Source organism: Cygnus atratus, chromosome 6 (assembly GCF_013377495.2).
Source record: "Cygnus atratus isolate AKBS03 ecotype Queensland, Australia chromosome 6, CAtr_DNAZoo_HiC_assembly, whole genome shotgun sequence".
NCBI lineage: Eukaryota > Metazoa > Chordata > Aves > Anseriformes > Anatidae > Cygnus > Cygnus atratus.
This window is the reverse complement of record NC_066367.1, coordinates 10,321,828-10,327,019: the sequence shown is the minus strand read 5'-3', so window position 1 is coordinate 10,327,019 and position 5,192 is coordinate 10,321,828.

The window sequence follows — 5,192 nt, the reverse complement described above, 5'->3', positions numbered from 1 at the left end:
TCGGGAGAGCAGTGGTCTGAGAAAAACCAACCCCATGCAGGGACATGTGCCTGCTGTGCCACGCAGATGGGAGCTCACGAGCACAACATCTCCAGCACATCGCCTGCGTGGCAAGGCTCAGCTCCTCCGTCTTCCCAGCACAGGGGCGTCCAGGCAGGACAGATGGGGAGCCCTGCTCCTCTGCCAAGAATCGCCTTCCCCTTCCAGCGCCGCCTGCTCCAGCCCTGCTGCTGGGGACGTTTCACTGTCTCTGCTTGCCATCGTGTGGTAGAGGCACGCACTGGCCCTTGTCTGGGGAGAGCAGTCCTGCGGGAAGTGCGTCAGGCAGAGACGGCCAGGACAGTGACAGCACCCAGGGAGGGAAGTGCTCCTGTGGCAGGGACCAGAGCTGCTCCCCTCCTGCACGGTGGGCACAGAGCTGCAGCAGTGCTGCTGAGGGGAACAGAGCTGACCGGAGGGTGCACGTGGGGGCACGGGGTTGATCGGAGTTCAAGTACAGGTGTAGGTCTGTTCTACGGCTGTGTAGATGGGAACTGAACTGACATACGGACACACAGAGAGGAAAGGAGCTGTTTGGGGAGGGAACAGATGAGGATGGAGCTGCTGGATGGCTACAGAGAGGAACTGAGCTCCTGCAAGTGTGCAGGAGGAGAGCAGCAGATCTGAGGGCACACAGTTCAGTTTCAGATGTGGCTAAGCAGAAGGGTCTGTCTTAGCGCCCAGCTTGTCCTTTCCTGTGGGGCAGCCCCCTTCTTGCTGCATCATGCTATCGGACTCCATCTGTCCGTGCAAAGCACACCAGTCTCTGGAAGTGTGCCCAGATATTCTTCTGCCACCTCCATCTCCTTCTGTAGAGCAGAAGCGAGCTAGGCACACTCCTTCATTCCCCTAGTCCTGGTTTCACCTAGGATAGAGTTAATTTTCTTCACAGTAGCTGGTATGGTGCTGTGTTTTGGATTGAGGATGAGAATAATGCCGATAACACACCAATGTTTTAGTTGTTGCAGAGCAGTGCTTACTCTGAGCCAAGGACTTTTCAGCTTCTCAGACCACCTGCCAGGCTGGGAGTGCACTACAAGCTGGGAGGGGACAGAACCAGGACAGCTGACCCCAACTGGGCAAAGGTGTACTATATGACTCCATGCTGAACAATTAATATGGAGTGGCTGGCTGGAGTGGGGGGAGACCACTGCTCGGATATAGGTTGAGCATCAGTCAGTGAGTGGTAAGCAATTGCACTGTGTATCACAGAAGCATAGAAAAGAATCACAGATTCATTTAGGTTGGAAAAGACCTTTAAGATTATCTAGTCCAACCTTTAACCTAGCACTACTGTGAGAAGCAATCTATAGCCAGTAACACAAGCTCAGGCAAGGATCTCAGTGAAGTAGCATTTTTGTTCGCGACTGCAATGGCAGACATCCTGCAAGCAGGAGTGCACAGCAAAAGTATATCGTAAACTTATATTCCCTATTACCCAACGCATAATTCCTTCCCTCTTTCCTCACTGGCTGAGTACTACAGGTTCAAGAACTACTCAATGCTTATTACTATACCATATATGTACAATTTTATTTGACCAACCGTTAATTTCTCCTTTTCTTTTTTCTTTTTTTTTTTTCCTTCTCTCATGACTAGACAGCCTGTGATGTTTTGCTTTTACTGATTTCGCACTACTCGTCCTGTTTTTCTTAGCCATCCTCCTTATTTTCGGGCAGTGGGACCTTCCCCTTATCTGCTTATCATACTACCCATTGTTATGCCACTGTCACGCCTGCACAATCACTTTTGAATATGCAAGGTTAGTGGAATTTTCCACTGCTAAAACACAACTTTGTGTCTCACAACTGCCAAGTCCACCATTAAACTATGTCACTAAGCTCTATATCTACATGTTTTTTGAAGAGACCAATCCCCACCTCCCTAGAGCCTCCTAAAAGGTGATTCTAGGGAGTAATAAGTTGAGCCTTCTTTTCTCCAGGCCACAGCAACCCCAGCTCCCTCAGCCATTCCTCACAAGTCTCATTCTCTAGACCCTTCACCAGCTTTGTTGCCATCCTTTGGACATTCTCCAGCACCTTGATGCCCTTCTTGTAGTGAGGGACCCCAAACTGAACACAGTATTCGAGGAGCGGCCTCAACAGAGATGAGTACAGAGGGACAATTACTTCCCTAGTCCTGTTAGCCACGCTATTTCTGATACAAGCCAGGATGCTGTTGGCCTTCTTGGCCATCTTGAGCACTCTGCTGGCTCATATTCAGCTGGCTATCAACCATTACCCCCAGGGTACTTTCCGCTGAGCAGGTTTCTAGCCACTCTTCCCCCAGCCTGAAGCATTGCATGGGGTTGTTGTGCCCCAAGTGCAGGACCCGGCACTTAGTCTTGCTGAACCTCATACAGTTGGCCTCGACCCATTAGTCCAGCCTATCCAGATCTCTCTGTAGAGCCCTCCTACCCTCGAGCAGATCAATACTCACTCCCAACTTGGTGTCGTCTGCAAACTTACTGAGGGTGCCCTCTATTCCCTTGTCCAGATTATTAATAAAGATACTGAAGAGAACTGGCCCCAGTACTGAGCCCTGGGAGACACCACTAGTGACCGGCCTCCAACTGCATTTGACTCCATTCACCATGACTCTTTGGGCCCAGCCACCCAGCCAGTTTTTAATCGAACGAAGTGTACACCCATCCAGGCCTTGAGCAGCGAGTTTCTCCAGGAGAATGCTGTGAGAAATGGTGTCAAAAGCCTTACTGAAGTCAAGGTAGACCACATCCACAGCTTTTCCCTCATCCACCAAATGTGTCACCTTGTTGTAGAAGGAGATCAGGATCGTCAGGCAGGATCTGCCTATCATAAACCCATGGTGACTGGGACTGATCGCCTGGTTGTCCTGTCAGTGCTGCATGACAGCACTCAAGTTAATCTGCTCCATGAGCTTCCCCAGCTCCAAGGTCAGACTGTCAGGTCTGTAGCTTCCCCGATCCTCCTTCCAGCCCTTCTCGTAGACGGGTGTCAAATTTGTTAGCTGCCGGTCAACTGGGACCTCTTCTGCTGATAAATGATGAAAAGTGGCTTGGTGAACCAGCTCCCTCAGTATCCTTAAGTGGATCCCACCTGGCCCAATAGACTTGCATATGTCTAAGTGGTTTAGCAGGTGGCAGTTCTGCTAATCCACCTCCCTACTTTTCCAAGAATCAAAAAATCATTAATTCATGACCACTATGCCCAAGACAGACTCACACCTTCACATCACCCACAAGTCCTCTGTTCACAAGCAAAAGGTCCAGAAGGGCACTGTCCCTAGCTGGCTCACTCACCAGCCGTGTCAGGAAGTTACCTTCCACACACTCTAGAAACTTCCTAAACTGCTTCCTCCCCACTGTGTTGTATTTCCAGCAGATACCTGTTAAGTTGAAGTCCCCCACAAGAACAAGGGCTAGCAATTGGAAGACTTCTCCAAGCTGCTTATAGAACATTTTGTCTGCCTCTTTAGCCTGGTTGGGCTGTCTATAATAGACTCCCACCATGATATCTGCCTCGTTGGCCTTCCCCCTGATTCTTACCCATAAACACTCAACCCTGTTATTGTCATTGTTAAGCTCTAGATAATCAAAACACTCCCTAGCATACAGGGCTACCCCATTGCCTTTCTTTCCTAGCCTGTCCCTTCTGAAGAGTTTGTAGCCAGCTATTGCAGTACTCCAGTCATGCAAGCCATCCCACCATGGTTCTGTGATGGCAAAAGTGTCATAGCCCTCCTGCCGCATAATGGCTTGCAGCTCCTTCTGTCTGTTGCCCATAGTGCGTGCATTACTGTAGATGCACTTCAGCTGGGCTAGCAATCCCATCACCTTTTTTGGGAGAGAACCCTAATTCCTGCATGACCATTCCCAAGCACTTTTGTGACTTCTAATCTGCCAATGTCCCTTGTGCCTCTGCTGCCACGTGGCTCTCCATCCCCCACCTCAACTGGGATGGCAGACCGGTGGACCTTGCCAACACACCATCTCATAACCATTATCATACCAATCCAATCTTGTCTCTGTCAAGCCTGGTTTTATCCTTTTGAGAGAGGGAGTTAGGAGAATTTTATCAAGTAGAGATAGAGCGCTAACGGCATTAAACTAGGATGCTACTTAGTGTCTTTGCTAACTATGGTGCGTTGTGCAAATTAACTAAAGCAAGAAGCCTTGGGCCCCTTACCACGGTCAGTCTCCTAATAAGAGTGTGAGCCTATCTTAAGGAACTGGTGGAAACTGGTCCTGCGGATGGACAAGAGCCAAGGAGCAACTGAGTCTGTGCAAAGACAAGAGGTCAACTAGCGGTGACGAGGAAGAGTCATCAATCTTCATCGCCACGACCCCCGACGACCACCACCAGAATACACTGTGCAAGCACAGATGGGAAGAGCTTATGGGAATGACTCCTTGGAACTAATTTTAATACGAAGTGGAGACAGGTTATGAATATGTATAGGCATATTGTGAAACTTCATGCACATGTAACTCTTTACTGCATATAACCAAGGCAAGTTGCCACATCAGGTGCGCACGACTTTGGTGGGACTACCCCCCATGCTGCCCAGCGCTGAATAAACATACCTACTTTACAATCTTACTGATTGTGAAGTCCGTTTTCCGCAAGTCGCTTTCCCCCCTTCAAATCTAGTTGAGCCCTGCCCCTCAATATTGTTCAGATCAACCTGCAAACCTTCCTACCTACTGCCCACAGACACCTGGGAAGGCAGGGAAGTCCCTAATGGGACACACCTGCTAGCCCAAGCAGGGACTTGTTGCGACTGCCCCTTATCCTAGTGCACATCAGCCGGGTGAAGAGAGGATAGGGAATCTTCCATATTGTGTGTCCCTTCAGCCTGTTGGGTCTGCCTCAGGGAAGGCAGGAAGTGACTGCAGCAGCCTATCTCCCCTCTGCGCTATGCACTGACTGAAAAACCAGGCTCCCTAATGGCTGCCCGGGTATGTCAGGAGAGGTGGGCTGCCGCTCCCGGCTCCTCCCAAGCCTCACCAGCTGCTCTCAAGAGGGCGGCCGGTGGCTCTCTCGAGGGGCCTCGAAGCAGGAAGCCCCCTGCAGGCCGTGTTCCCCCCAGCTGTGCTGCAGAACATGTCTGCCCCCGAGAGAGCGACTGTTAAATGGCATAACCGCCATTATAAACGGCCTGCCGCTACTCCT